General features: G+C 42.1%; 1 long non-coding RNA gene across 1 annotated transcript; it reads left to right on the top strand.

The window, feature by feature from the left end:
- The first annotated feature begins 8,691 nt into the window (after positions 1-8,691).
- LOC147900130 (uncharacterized) lies at positions 8,692-9,597 on the top strand. The gene is made up of 2 exons (XR_015541277.1): positions 8,692-8,767; positions 8,953-9,597. It is a non-coding gene; the product is annotated as an uncharacterized LOC147900130 (long non-coding RNA).
- The last annotated feature ends 211 nt before the right edge of the window (positions 9,598-9,808 follow it).

Raw genomic sequence — 9,808 nt, 5'->3', positions numbered from 1 at the left:
GGGCAACTAGCATCGGCAGCCCTTTCTTAAAGAGGCCAGCAGAGAAAAGGCTCCTCTAGAGCTCATTCACACAGACCTCTGTGGAAAGATGGAGACGGAAGCTTTGGGTGGTTCCTTCTACTTGATGACGCTGATCGATGACTACAGTAAAAGGATATGGATATACTTCCTGAAGACGAAAGACGAGGCTTTCAGTAGGTTCAAGGAATGGCATGTAATGGTCGAGAAAGAATCGGGGAGGAAGGTAAAGAAGCTGAGATCAGACAGAGGTGGAGAGTTCAGATCGACAGAATTCAAAGTTACTGCAAAAGTCACGGAATCAAGAGGCAGAAACCCCTGCCACATACATCACAGCAAAATGGAGTAGGAGAATGCAAGATGCGCGTCATCTGCGAAATGGGCCGGAGTATGATGAAAGGGAAAGAATTGCCAAAGACTTTCTGGGCTGAAGCATGTAACATGCAGTTTACATCCTTAATCATAGCTACACGCAGGCTGTGACCAGGATGACTCCACTACAAGCCTTTTCTGGTAAGAAACCTTCAGTTGCACATTTCAGAGTTTTTGGATGTGACTGTTTTGTGCATGTCCCTGATGCTACCAGGATCAAATGGGAACCGAAGAGCCGGAAGCGTATTTTCTTGGGCTACAGTGAAGAGGCGAAGGGTTACCGTCTCTATAACCCTGTTACCAAGAAGGTCGCGATGTGGTCTTCTCAGAACAACCTCATCAATTGGAGGAGGATGCTTCCTTCCTAGACAACCAGGACCAGGATATCCATCTAGTACTGCCACCAATAGCAGAGCGAACTCCCCCAACGGTGCTTGGGAGGATTCAAGACAAAGAAGATGAAGAAGAGCCTGTAGAACCACAATGGCAACGGCCATTCCCGAAGTGGGTAAAGTAGCTTTTGGACGGCAGAGAACCTCTAGCAATTGAGGAGGAACCATCTGAACATCGCCGGTCCAAGAGATTAGAGGAGCAAAGAAGGGCGTAGCTCAGGGGGGTCACTATGTATAAACCCTCTATATCACGTGCGTTCAAGGCCTATATTAAAAGTCCCTTATCTGTAAAAAATTTCATTAATAAAATGTACCCCTTTTCTATACAAATCTGTAAATTTTTTCCAAAACTATTTTAAATAGTCCCTTATGTATATTAATTTTTGTAAATTTTAGAAATAAAAAAAATCCTTCTGTTGAACTCACGTGATAGGGTTACATATGATGAGTGACCCCCTCGAGGGGCGTAGGAACAATTGATAAACTATGCTTTGATGATAGAAGTGATCCGTGCTGATGAACCCAAGTGTCTTGAAGAGGCACAAGGCGATGATTCAAGGATGAGATTCAGAGTAATGTACAGGTGATCGCAACCATATCCACGAGATATGGCTCTTCTCCCCACTCACATGTCACTTGATTGGCTACAACTGGCTCTACGTAAAGCCGAATACCATGGAGAGACAATAAACGAGCGCGAGCGAGAGTCATCATCTGGATGTATGATGCATGTAAGTTTCTTACCGCTTGAAGTAATTAAGTAATTATTTGTGACAATATACGCTATAAAATAGACACATCTTCATTGTTTTAATGATGCTCTTTTACAGTACAAAAAGTACAGTGCATTATGGTCATATGAATGACATTTTCGTGTGGAATGCATCGATTCAAAAAGAGTCACGTATGATTGTGGAGTCATGGCTAACTTCACACAAGATAGCCGAGCAAGTGCTTCGGATACCAATCTTCTCTCCTCACAGTTGGATGAAGTTGATTTCAGACGATTTAGTATTTTCATTCTTGATGTAAAATGGTTTAGAACTATTTACAATGGTCCCCATGCGACAGTGAGAAAAGATAGTAGCGATTTCTTTGCAACATAATCCACCAAACTTTGGACTGATGAAAGTGATACTTTTGTTCTTCTCGAGCATTGTGATCAGGTGCATACTAATGATTTAATTAATCAATGCTTTCGTTTTTAAAGATCCATTGATACATGTACTTAAGCATAATTTCATATATATAATTGACAACATTTCGCACCCATCTTCAATATAGGTGGTTTTTTATCCGGATCGTCTGATCCAAGATGGTGGTATGTGATCCAAGTTGCACCACAAAGTAAGCAAATTTTCGAAGATAGAGATGTGGATATGAGATGCCACTACCAATGCCAGATCCAATTGATCGAGATGAATCTAGCAAAGAAGATGAAGATCATAATATGAGCCAAGAGGAAGATGCACATAATGACATTGCACCGAAGGAAGATGAAGATCCTGATATTGAGGAAGAAGACAACGATCATCAAGAATCACCACACTTTATTGAAGAAGATGATTAATTACTTTTAGGTGAACGTACGATGCTATAGTATGATGATGATATAGGAGATCAACTCGGTATAGAGTTAGAGATAGACTTGTTTGGCGCATTAGACTTGGCTCAAGATGAAACCGTTAATCTGAATGCTCTGCATTGATTTTTTTCATCTCAAACTTGGACATGAATATATGAGCTTCAAAGGCTTGATGTACATGCTCTCATACTTTTATTCTCTTAAAAGATCAAACATGTATGAAAAAAAAAAAAATTGCCATTGGAGAAAACTAACTTTTAAGGTCGACTTTTAAGGTCGATATGAGAAAAAAAACTCTCTGTAAAACGTCGCTATAAAAAAGTATCTTAGTGTCACTATATAGTGACACTTACAATTCTGATAAATGTCGCTATATAGCGACTTTAGAAATCATTGCTATATAGCGACGTTTGCTTGAAGTCGCTATATAGCGACGCTTCACGAGATATGCTTCCGATATCGACGATTAGCACCTTGCGCGCGCTAAACATCGGTACTTAAACGTCGCAATAGGATCTGTGTGTAGTAGTGTTGAAAGGATCCTTTTCCATTATGTAAAAAGATAAGCATCATTTCTTGTAGCATATCAATATAATAAAGTTAGGAAACTTAATCCAACATTCCTCTAAATGGAAGAGAGTTTTTAAGAAAATACCAAGATAAATCATGGTCCTATGCTCCTTTTAATATACAACATTGTGATATAAGCTTACACTTCTTTCTAAAATAATTACAGAGCCAAGGGAGCCAAAAGGTATAGATAGACATATTAGCTATCCTTAATAAGACCAATATTATGTGTTGCAGATCCTAAAGAAACTACAACAATGTCAACATTAGGAAAGCTCATAAACCATGCTTGTTTGTTGAGAGCCATGTGTAAAAAAAGAACAAATATAGATAGTTTATCTCAGGTACCCTAAGATAAACTATCACTAAGTGTTGTAAATTCTATAATATATATTGTTGATGGTTATAACGAGGTCAAAATAAAGCATTGCTATTGAGAATATAAGCTTAAAAAATTCACTCATATTCTGTGATCCCCGTGTTGAGAAACCATCTCAACATCATGTGTTTGATATTGTGTGTGTGTACACTAACACATAGAGTGCTATAAAGGAAAGGGTTAGAAACCCTAACCGAAATCCTAACCCTAAAGGGGTTTGTATATATTCTACATTTTCAACTAAATCTAGTGTACAGTTAGTCATTTGTGGTGTGCTCTCTAGCTGTGCCCTCTCTCCTCATCTCCACTCTTCTCCTCTCCTCTCTTCATGTTTTGTCATGGTATCAGAGCTCCCTCGCCTTTTGCTGAGGCATTGTGACCCTTGAGACTGTGAGAGTGATTGAGAGATTGAGAGTTCTCTTAAGTGTTCTATGTCATCATTCCTTGAGAGAAAATTTATGTCCATTCTTTGAGAGATATCTCCTTTTCCATTTCTCGAGTGATTCATTGAGAGTTTCTTTATGAGGGATCTCCATTGACTGAGAGTGAGGTCTACTTTGTGAGAGTTGTTCATGAGTTAGTGAGCTTTTGAGGAGACTTCTCTTCTATGAGAGAGAGAGAGAGAGAGAGAGAGAGAACTAGAATTTGTATATTGACTTCAAGCAACAAACAATTGAGCTAGCATCTGTGACTAAGGGAGCTATAAGATAGCTCTATCTAAAGCAAGGCAAAACCTCAATATCCTCCAAAATGACTTCTCCATGCAAACAAACTACAGATTGCTCCAACTCGAATGTTTTTCATCAAGTATAGGTAGAAAATAGTTGCCACTCCATACATGGGCAACAAACAACAATGTGGCTAGCGGCATTTCCGGACCACCATCAACAACAATAGATCCTTCCACCATCAACAACTCTAGATCCTTCCACCATCAACAATGCTAGATCGTTCTTTGTAGATCCAACTCAATAGCCTCCAACTCTCATGCAACCCAGTCATCGCTCCAACAAACTACAACACCACACACAAACAACTATGACTAGTGGGCAAACTTGGGACTCCTATGACTCCATCATGAGCCAAGTCTGTAAACAAGGTGGCATAGCTATGCTGTGGTGGAGCTTGAAGTCCACATTTAATCCGAAGGCTCCCTTGGCTCCATAGTTTAATGAGAGTAGAGACGGATCACGACAGTGCCAACATTGGCCTAGAATGTTGCATCATAGCTCTAGAGCCCAAAATGACTATATATGCCTCTCCACCTCCTAGCAGATCCTGTATCAGCATCTACATAACCAATAGACAGCTAGCGCTAAAACACTATCTTCCTTGATAGAAGACCCATGAGACTCCACTAACGGGATCTAAAATGACTTGACCAAATAAAGCAACAAAGGCTTCTCTATAGGGTTGTTAATAGCCATTGAGCATGTTGATAGCTCTGGCTCGCACCTATGGGTTTTGGGCCTCAAATGGCTTAGGACCAAGGTGGTCTCGCGAAGATTTCCCAAATTGGCAAGGATAACATATGATCCATTTGGATCCCGTATATGGATAACACAAGAGCCATTTGAAGACAAAGAGGAGATTGAGAGAATCAGCATATGCCTTGGTGCCATATGGGCCCAAGTGGTTGTAACAAAAGAGAAAGAGAGAGAGTGGCATAAGGAATAGGGTTGGCCCTCCCTTCAAAAGGTGACATGTATAAAAGGCCAAGTGGTTGACTTTCGTCTTCATTGTTGTATGCAATCTTAAAGAAATACAAGCTCTCTTTTTGCTCATGTGTTGAGATTAGGTTTGCTCGTTGTCCTTGTTTGCCTTTGGTGTTTGCCATGATCCCCCTTCACCTCCTTCTCCCTCTCCCTCCCTTTATTTCTTCTCTCCTCCTTTACTCTCTCCATTTCTCTCCCCCTTCTTCTTGGTGGAAGCCCCATTGAAACGATCTGGTAGGCACTCGAGTGACACGAGTGAAGGATTCACTATGCAATGCTCCCATAAGAAGTTGCACAGGGGTGACGAGCGATGTCGGCACACTTTAAGCATCCCCATGACACATGTGTCTCTGCCAGAGAACACATCTTTGGCACCGCTGTCAGGGAGATAAGAGGTATGCTTTTGCTTTTGTTTAGCTTCCTCCCATAAACAACCCATTGCACATGCCTTTAGGATTTGTTAGTGGAGATTAGGAGTGGATTGGAAGCGGAAAATAGTGAAGAAAGAATGGTTTGAGTAGGAAATATCACTTTTCAACTTTCTATCCATAAAGCCACGGTCATGCATTTGAGCTTGTTTTTTATTATTTTTTAAATGTTTTTTTATACAGGGAGGTAGCTAGAATGATTGCTAAGTTAGTTGTAGTGTCAAATCCAACTAAAAACACTTGAAAATGAAGATTGGAATGGAATTTTGAAGTGGTTTTGGATGCTTTGATAGTGCAACTTGTAGAAAGGGGCTTGGCATTCTGCGAATAAAGTTTTATGCAAGTTTGCAAGTTTTGTGAGCTTTTATCTATGTGAAGGTTATAGCTAGTGGGTAGCTATAAACCTTGCAATTAGTAAAGCCCTAAATGACACTGATAGTACTATTAGTAGACAAATTCTAAGTTGAAACCGACATAAAAGTCTTTCTTGCTTTGAAATGAAAAACCTCCACCAAAATGAAAAGGAAAGTGATACAAAGTAAACTCACACTTAGCAATTCTGCATGGAGTATAGTGGACAATGACCATGTGCTCGCAGTGTTGATATATACCGACTCTGATACCGATGCCCATACGGACATTGAGAACATTGACTTACGACACCCATATTGACAATGATACTGACGCTTTCTTTGCGACGGACATTCTGACACTTTTTACTTGTTAAATTTTATTTTTTTTGTATTTAGTGTTGGTATCGAGGAAAGTGGCTTGTGTCTTGTAGTGGGCCATTTAAAAGAAATGCCATAGCAATAGTAGAGAAATGTCACATCAATGGTTCTCAAGGGTAGGAAATAACACCTTGACGTCTAGCGTATGGAGTGCTATTTCCCATGGTCTTCACTATTTCTCCTCTATTTTAATTGCCCCTCATATTTTCCCTCCATTTCACAAAGTACATCTCACATAGCATAAGGGAAAGACTTGTTTCCGAGTCCATGACATAAGGCCCTTAGAAAAGGGAGTGTGAACCCACAAAAATAGTTGAACAAATCTAAATTTGGACATGTGTTGGTTAGTTTAAAGCATATATAGAATAGAGTAAAAAAAATAATTAAGACATTTGTTTTCTCAATTGTATAGTCACACTCCACCACACTAGCCAACACTTTATCTAGTGTGTTTAGATGCCCAATACACTCTTTATGTAGATCTATTTTCCAACAAGCCCTCATTTAGCTATACGATGAGCATGCTAAATGTCTACATTACAATTCATATGCACACCACATGTCCGTATCCATGGCCCCACTACACATGTAGAGTTGATAGATGTCTTAATGAAGACATAGAATGCATCTTGCATGCCAAATTTTATACTTGGTCCATTGATATGTACCATCATATGACTCCATTGGCATCCACCATTGTGAGAGTCCACTTGTGGCCATGATTGCTTGATAAAGTGCAACCATCAAGTGTCCATTGCTTCCTTCCTCCAATCCCTACCTTGCCCACTTGCCCCCATTCCCCCCCCTCCCCGCCCCACATCCGTGCCCCTTCTTTGTAGGGTAATCTCTCTTCTCTCTCTCTCTCTCTCTCTCTCTCTCTCTCCCCTAGACATTCAAATGTATAATATTCTTTTGGATTCATGCAATACATAAGACCTTTAAACTCTAGTAGAAATATATAATTCACTAAATAATTCTCTCTCTCTCTCTCTCTCTTACGTACATGGTGATGCACACGGAAGGACCTTTAAAGTTGAAGGATCGTTTTGCATCAAGAATCCCACAAAGGGAGTTGCACAATGTACACATGCCTGTTGGTACTATAAAGGGGGTGGAGTGTGTAAGATGTATGGAAAAAGGCTATCGAAAGAGAGAGAACAAATGCCAACACGTGTGGTGAGCATATACAGGTCTCACACACACATTACTTTGTGTTTGTTGCAGAGTTCAATCTAGCCAACAGTATGCGTATCCGCAAACGCCTCCTCCCTCCTCCTTCGCCATCGACCTCCGCTCATGCCCTCCGCTCTCACCTTCCCTTCCCTTCTTCTTCCAACATCGACTCCCCCATGCCTCCATCTCCCTCTCTTCCTTCTCTCCTCGAGCACCCACGTCGCCTCGACTGCCTGCCTCGCCTTTGCTGTCCATTACCTCTTCACAACTCTTCGTTGCAGCCGCTGCATAAGCTCCGAGACGCTTACATTGATCACCTGGGTTGCAGCCACAAGATCGCATCGGGTCCACGCCCCGCGGCCGTAGCCGAGAACGAGGACACACAGTGTTGTAGCGTTCCGGAACAGCAAGACGAGAAGGAAGAGGAACACGGCGAAACGACCAGACCCTCGCCATTTAACGAAAACGCCCTCGAGACCGCCGCTGTAGAGGTAGGGCGGTGCCCCTCATCATGCAAACCCTTGTTTTCAAGACGCTAGGGTTTTTGGAATTCTCGTTTTAAGCCTAGAGCAACAAATTTAGTTTTGAAGTAAAATTGCTTTGTCTAAGGATTCGCTCACCTGCTCTAAGTTCGAGCCATATGGCGTGCAGTGAATCTTACTTTTTCTTGTTCTAGTTTGTGAAAATGCAATGAAAAGCAAGCCGAAGTAACATGTACATAACCTTAAATGCCCTCACTTAGGGATGCTTATCCATTTACTTTCAAAAGGGTTTGTTGTCCTTTCAAAAGGTTGTAATCTTACAGTATCAAATACCCAAGAGCTTATTACAGAGCGTTGTTATGATACGCACTACGTCTTTAAAAGTTCTGTCGTCGTTTAGGGCCCTACTGTTGGCGAGCAACACGATATTGTGGCTACCCGTCGCGGCCTCGCTGAGCCTAGTAGCGTCGTTCTGAGTCCTGACGCCTGCATTCTTGCTCCACATGCATGCAGTCTATTCAATTGTAATATTTAAGGCTTACGCTAGGGTTTGAAAGCTTTTGCCGTTGTGTGAGAGCTGCCCCGACCTGTGCTCCCCAATGGATATTAAGTTCCTGTCTACGTTCTGATGCTTCTGTAGCCAAGGAGGCGCCAGAAGAGGCAAATAATTATCAGAGCACAATCCACAGGCAATTCGTCAAACTCTTAAAGGTCGAGGACTACGCCTGTGCTTTGTTTCTTTTCGATGTCTGAAATCTCTCTCCCCACCGTTTCTGATGATTTGCACTCCTTTGATGGCTAGTCTCATATGAATTGCTATTCTCCTCGTGCAGACGTTGCCCACTTTCATCAGATGAAAACCCTGAATCTGTGGAGGATATAAATGACAGGACTGTAGCTGCCTTACCACAAACGGCGGAAGGTTTGACTCTCGTATAACATAGTGCGACTGTATTGCACAGTGCGTCATCACGTGATTTTCTCTGTCGCTGATGGTAGCTATAGGGTCAAATGGGTACGGTGATTCCTCCTGTTGAGCTTAATCACATATATTCCAGGAGTTATTGATTTACTCTCATGGCTTATCGCTTGCGCGCTCTGAAGCAGACTATAAGGTCGTGTCCTTGGATCCGGCAGCTAGGCCCGAGGGAGTAGATATGGTAGAGCACGATTATGCCGCATTCAGCGCCCCACGCTTGATGCCTCCTATTCCAGAATTAGTGAATGATAGTTTTATTTTAGAACAGAATGGACGCGGTGTGGAGGATGAGCGAATAAGGGGAGGTATGAAAGTGCATGATCAAGAATTAGACCAGGAGAAGTCTGTAGAGGCAGAAGACGGGGAAACTAAACTTCGCACTGGAGATCAAACTCGGGGCGGATAAAAGCTGGGAAGCGAAGCGAGCAAGATCATTGGATGAAGGGACAAGCTGGCAAATCGGGATGGACGTGAATGAACACCAACAAACAAGAGGAGCTGAGTCGAACAGGAAGGGCAGACAAGAGCTTTGGAGAAAGAACAATCAGAATTTCTTGCAAGGAGAAAATATGCACCAATCTACAAATGATGAAGGCGAGGTGACGTTGCAGAAGAGTAGGAGGAAGAAAAATAAGAGGCGGCGCTTCAAATCGCTTCATGAAATCGTAGAACAAGATTCCTACGATCCACAGCCAAAGCATCGACGAGTAGGGACAGGAGAAGCATCCAATGAGCAACATTCGCAAAACAGCGAGGTCCTTGCTGAATCGGGCTCAGAGTTTGAATCCGCGAGTCAGAAACGGAGGTGCGTGCTCAATAGCGATCCAACAGAGTGGAGGCTTTACGTACTGTGATGCCTTGTGCGTTTGGGCCGCCGGCAAGAGAAGAAGAGTCGTGTATGCATGAATCAAGTTGTTAATCTCGAGATACCTGTTTGACAATAGTATACCAGCGTGGTGATCAGCTCATCGTCTCCAAAGTATA

This window comes from Dipteris shenzhenensis, chromosome 7 (assembly GCF_047967505.1).
Source record: "Dipteris shenzhenensis isolate YYH24624 ecotype China chromosome 7, Dip_SZ_1.0, whole genome shotgun sequence".
In the NCBI taxonomy this organism is placed as follows: domain Eukaryota; kingdom Viridiplantae; phylum Streptophyta; class Polypodiopsida; order Gleicheniales; family Dipteridaceae; genus Dipteris; species Dipteris shenzhenensis.
This window is presented reverse-complemented; position numbering and strand designations above follow the sequence as displayed.